This window comes from Dipodomys ordii, unplaced genomic scaffold (assembly GCF_000151885.1).
Source record: "Dipodomys ordii isolate 6190 unplaced genomic scaffold, Dord_2.0 Scaffold1000001391, whole genome shotgun sequence".
Lineage (NCBI taxonomy): Eukaryota > Metazoa > Chordata > Mammalia > Rodentia > Heteromyidae > Dipodomys > Dipodomys ordii.
Window position 1 is genome coordinate 1 of NW_012285008.1, and position 5,991 is coordinate 5,991.

Sequence of the window (5,991 nt, forward strand, 5' to 3'; positions counted from 1 at the left end):
CAGTAAAGCCATTGATTTTGAGTGTTAATTTTTATACCGTGCTACTTTGCCAAAATTTTGAGTCAGCATGAGTAATTTGAGGAGTGGATTCTGTGGATTCTTTAAATATAAGATCATGTCATCTGAAAAGAGCGAAAGTTGTATTTCATCTTTCCCTATTTGGATCCTTTAATGTTTGCATCTTGACTTATTGCTGTAATGAGGCATTCTAATACTAAATTGAAGAGAAGTAGAGAGATTGGACATCCTTGTCTAGTTCCTAAGAGGAAATGGCTTTAGTTTTTTTACCATTAAGTATAATGCTGGCTGAAGGTTTGTCATATACAGCCTTTATTGTATTGAGGAATGTTCCCTGGATTCCTTATTTTTCCAGAGCCTTCATCATAAAGGGGTTTTGGAACTTGTCAGATGCTTTTTTCTACATCTATTGAGATAACCATGTGGTTCTTATCTTTGCTCCTGTTGATGTAATGAATTATATTAATTGATTTGCGTATATTGAACCAGCTTTCCTCCCTGAAATGAATACTGTTTGATCGTGGTGTATGATTTTTTGGATGAATTCTTGAAGTCGATTGGCCAAAATTTTGTTGAGAAGTTTTTCATCAATGTTCATCAAAGAAGTGGGCCTCTAGTTCTCTTTCTTTGATGAGTCCCTGCCTGGTTTTGGGATGAGGGTTATGATGTCTTCATAGAATGAGTCCCATTATGCGCTTTCTCTTTCAATTTCATTGAAGAGTTGGAGGAGTATTGGTGTGAGCTCTGCTCTGAAGGCCTTGTAAAATTCTGCTGTAAATCCATTGGTCCTTAGATGGGAGTGCTCTTATTGCTGCTTCTATCTTAATGCTTGATATGGGCCTGTTAATTTGATTTAACTCATCTTGGTTTAGTTTTGGCATGTCAATATTTGCTAGGAAAGGTCCATTTCTACCAGGTTCTCAAACTTATTAGCATAAAGGTTTGAGAAGTATTCCCTTATAATGTTCTGGATTTTGGTTGTTTCTGTGGTGATGTTTCCATTCACATTTCTGAGTTTGTTTATTTCCGTGTGTGCTCTTCTTTTTCTAATAAGATTTGCTAAGGGTCTGTCAATTTTTGTTAATTTTTTCGAAGAACCAACTCTTTGTTTTGTTGATTCTATGATTTTTTTGGATTCTAATTCGTTTAATTCTGATTTAATTTTAATTATTTCTTTCAATCCACTGGATTGAAAGAGATAATTGGTTGCTCTTTTCAATGAGGGTCAGATGTCTCTTTTAATTGTTGGTTTCAGATCTCTCTAATTTGTTGATGTATGAACTCAGAGTTATAAAATTGCCTCTGACTACTGCATTTCCTGTGTCCCAGAGGAGCTGGTAATTTATGTGTTCATTTTTGTGGAATATCATGAACATTTGCATTTCCTTTGTAATCTCTTCCATGATCCATTGGTGATTATTTTATTCCCTTGGAGCCTGTTTCTTGGCCTTTATTGTGGTTTTGTTGGTTTTCTATGTGTAGGACATCTTCAAGTATCTTTTGTAAGTCTTGTTTGGTGGTTCTAAAAGCTTCTTGTATCTGAATAGGCCTATCTTTTTGCATGTTTGGGAAGTTCTCTGCTACAATTCTGTGAAATAAATTTCCTAAACCATTAACTTCTGTCTCTAGGTGCTCCTCTACACCCATTATCCTCAGATTAGGCCTTTTGATGGTGCTTTCCAAATGTTGAATATATCTATCATATCTCTTGGATTTGTCTTGGATAATTATACATTCTCTCTCTATAATATCTAGGCTGTCTTCAATGCCCAAGATTCGATCTTCTGCATGGTCTAACCAACTGTCAAGACTTTCTACTTTGTTTTTATTTCTTTTCGTTCTAATTGTTTGGCTTTGATGGCTTCAAATTCTTTGTTGGAGCTTTGTTTTAGGTCTTGTATAAACTTTACTTCCTTAATTTGTTGGTCAGTGTTTCTTCTCAAATCACTTAGTTGATTCATTATGGTTTCCTTGGACTCCCATTACTTTTCTTGGGCTCCATTGAGCATTCCCTTTGTAGTCTCCCTGAATTCATTCAGCTGTCTGTTCATGGATTCCATGAATGCCTTTATTGATCTTGCTCTATTCTCATTCCTCTCTTGCAATTCCTGTATTACTCTTTGAACAGCTTCCTCACAATCATGCAATTCCTGTTTTTCTCTTTGACTGGTCTCAGCTTTCTCATGCGATTTCTGTATTTCCCTTTGACTGTTCTCAACCTGCTCATACAATTCCTGTATTAATCTTTGAGTAGCTTCCTCATGCTCACAAGATTCCTGTATTAATCTTTGGTTTGCCCCCTCTCGCTCTCAATCACACTCACACTGAGTCCTTTACAAGTTTTCAATCCATTCATTCACCATGTTTACCAGTAGTGCTTGTAGAGCTTTTTGGGAATTCTCTTCTGGATTATTCATTAAGTATTCTGTCAACTGATTATCATGAGTGGGAATTCATATACCTGGACTTGCCATTTTTCTTGTGTTTTCCAGCTTGTTCTGCCCATTTGGTATGAAAGTAAAACCATTTTTTTGCTAAACCACTATTTTAAGGCAAGCATCAACCGGAGTCCTGTAGTTGCACAGTCAAAATGGCTGCAGATACAATCTAGTTCATCAGATACAATCTATTCATCCTCAAACAACCATGGACTAATGGGTTAATAAAAGCAAAAAGGATTTGACACACCAGAAATTATTAGGTTTAGGGAGAATGTGGAGATAAATAGGATTAGAGGGATGTGGAGAGGTAAAAGGAGAGTGAATTTAACTAAATCCTAATCTCTGAGAGTGAAATGGATTGGACAGAATGATAGAAGAGAGATTTTTTAAAAATAAAGAAAAATGGATAAACAAAAATTTAAATCTAAGAAGTGAAAGAAAAAATTATGTAAGTTTAAAGAAATGATATTGAGAGAAGAAAAGGATAGGATGAGATGAGAGGAGGGATAGAAAGGAAACATGAAAAACTAAAAAATAAAAGAAAATTAAAATTAGTTAATTGAAAATTATATTGGTATAAAGAGAAAATACTGCTATTAAAGAAATTAAGCCTAAAATATTTTGAATCGAGTAATAAATTTCAGGATTAAGTATGTACACAATGGGGGATAAGATCTAATAATTGACCACAGGTATATATCTGGGGATAAGCTGAACAGCAATTAAGTCAAACAAAAAAGAGAGAGAGAAAAAAATGAAAACAATAAAAAAGGACCAAAATGTCAAAAGAGATTAAACACACACACACACACACACACACACACACATCATAAATAATGAGAAAAAATTAACATCACTTTTTTAAAACATAAAAATTGAAAAAAAAGGTTAAAAAAAGAGTTCTTTGATTTTGGGGTTTTTTTTTTCGGGGGGTGGGGGAGAATGGGAAGACTCTGTATCTCCCCTGTGTCCATAACCAGTCTCTTGGTGGAGTCTCTGGTGTGCTTGTGGTGTTTGGTTTTCCTTTTGCTTGACTGGTTTCTTAAGTCAATTTTTTTCGTGCTGGCAGAAAAACGCTCTGCTTTACCCAGGATTTTGTGATCCTCTTCTAAGGCTATTCCGTGGAAGGGAGATCTGCTTTGAGTATCACAAAAGAGGGAGATGACTGTTTCCTCCAGTGTGGAAATGCCGTGATGAGGTAGGGTTAAGGCCTTTCACAAATAGTAGCTTTTCCCTGTGGGGCAATTCCTGAAACACTCATGGAACCCATTCTCAGGGTTTTGGTTTTTTTTTACTGAGTTTCAATTGTTTGTCTAGGCTGCTGTAGGGAGGGGCAGCCTCTGTCTCTGTTTACCCTGTGAAGGAAATCACTCCTCTGAGGACACTGGTTCTACTGGCTGGGTGGGGTGACATTCCCCTGGGAGGAGCTGAGCCTGGCAGGTCATGTCTACTTCCTGTGACCTACTAAATGACTCTTTTGTTTTTCTTCCAAGGCCTGAGTTGGAGCTATCTGCTCAGCCCTGTGGAGGTCAGTATCTTAGATGGAGATTTCTGTAGTGGGGGATGGGTGGCCTTCCCTCCTCTGCTCCCTGAGAAGGAGTGAGGATGTCAGGATTCTACTCATGCCAGAGTGTTGGTTCCTGTGTCGTCTCTGGTCTGTGATCTGCAGGATGAAGATATCTGCTCCTTGTTAGTTCTTGCTGGTGTTGAGTAGAATCTGCTCACTGGCCACATCTGGGGCCTTTGTCGTGGATTCTCTCTGTAGGGATGGGGGCTACAGCCACTGGCGCTGTCCCTAATGCCACCTCAGCTGTGGCTACTGGCAATTGCTCAGATCTGTCATCTTGCCTGGATTTTCCCTCTTTGGCCAAACTCTCTGTACTGTGATGGCACACTTGGTGTGACTCTCTAGCCTAGGACTGTTCACTGGAACATTAAAACTGCTTTCTATGTAAGAGCTTGTTTACCCTCCAGCTTCTCCTCCTCCATCTTCCCCCAAATCCTCATGATTTTTTTTGACCAGAAAAAAATAGCTTTATTTGGACTGAGAATTGGAAAATGAGAGTAAGACCTGAGCTAGCATGTTGAGCTAAGGAGTAGAGATTACATTTCCAGAAAGCTCATCAACCAAATGGACTCTTGCTTTGAATCAAGGCAGCCTTGCAGTTAATGAAATCATTAAGAGGCCTGCTGGGAACATATCTAGCTCTAAATGATCCTAGTATGCTACCTTTAGTTTAAAAAAGTACCGTTTTTTTAATTATAATGAAATTTCCACCAACCACAAGTATTACAAATGGAAATGGAAGGAAAAAAATCACATTTTACAGAATTTAAACTTGTCTTCAGCATTTAGCTCAGAGGTTTCACCACCTTCAAAAAACTCCTCCTCTGTTAAAGTCTTCAGCTCTTGAGATTGGAGGCATGGCTCAATTGGTAGAGTGCCAGCCAATGAGTAAAAGCATTAGGTATTGAGCTGGAGTCCCAGTCTTGAACCAAAAAGAAAAAGAAAAAAGAAAAAAAACAAAAGATCGATCAACCAGGAAGGAGATGGTCTTTACTAGCCCACAGAAATACTTTATCCATTTCCCTAGCCTGTCAGGGCTGAACAGCAGGGTAAGGCTCAGATGAGGGTGGGTTGGGTATCAGAGGGCTAATTTCCCCCTAGTACAACACTGCAGCAGAAGCTTGATGAGAGCAAAACTGGTGAGACTTGAGGGGAGGGTCCAGGCCCTGAATTCAGTCAGAGTCACTGTTGGAAGAGGAGGAGGAAGAGGAGGAATGCTTGCGATGCTTGTGGTGTTTGGGCATCATTTTATGTGTTTTCTTCATTTTCTTCAGTGTTTTCTTGTCCATTGTGGCTTGTGGGCCTATGCCAGGAGCCAGGGGATTCACAGGACACATGCCAGGTGCAGGTGGTGGGCATGGGGAGGGTAAGGACCTGAGGGTTGGTATCCTGCATACTGTGGCTGTGGCACAGGGTAAGAGGGCCCACATGGAGGGAAAGCTGGGTTCCCCTGGGGAGGTCCTGGAGGAAAGGGACACCCGGGAACAGGACCAGGAAGAATGGCCGGATTTACAGGTTGTGGGAACAAAGGAGGTGGACACCCAGGATTGGAACCTCCAGGGCACCCCATGTAAGGGATACTTGCATTTTGCACCAGCTGCCCTGCATTGGGATGCCACATGTTCAGGTGTTTTCCTAAGCCTTTCCTCCGGCACCTGGATTAGACAGGTCTTCCTGAGCCTTTTCCCCCCTCATGATTTTTTATGAGTGGTTTTTTAGTGAAAAATGTTTTTGGTGTTTATATTTTGGTTTGGCATAAAATGAGCCTACTATTGTCTTAATTTAATAAAAAAAACTGATTCTATGACAACATAAATTTTGTGAGTAATGGTTAAGACTAGGTTGCCTTTCTGAAAAAAAAAATCACCACCCAAAAAAGAGGAACAAAAGGAAAACAAATATGACAGGAAACATAAATCTTAATGGACTAATAGTCTGTCGGTTTGCTTTAACTTTTAATCAAAA

General features: G+C 39.2%; 1 pseudogene; it reads right to left on the reverse strand.

Moving 5' to 3' along the window:
• Positions 1–5,086: 5,086 nt before the first annotated feature.
• Positions 5,087–5,647, reverse strand: LOC106002791 (annotated as a pseudogene).
• Positions 5,648–5,991: the final 344 nt, after the last annotated feature.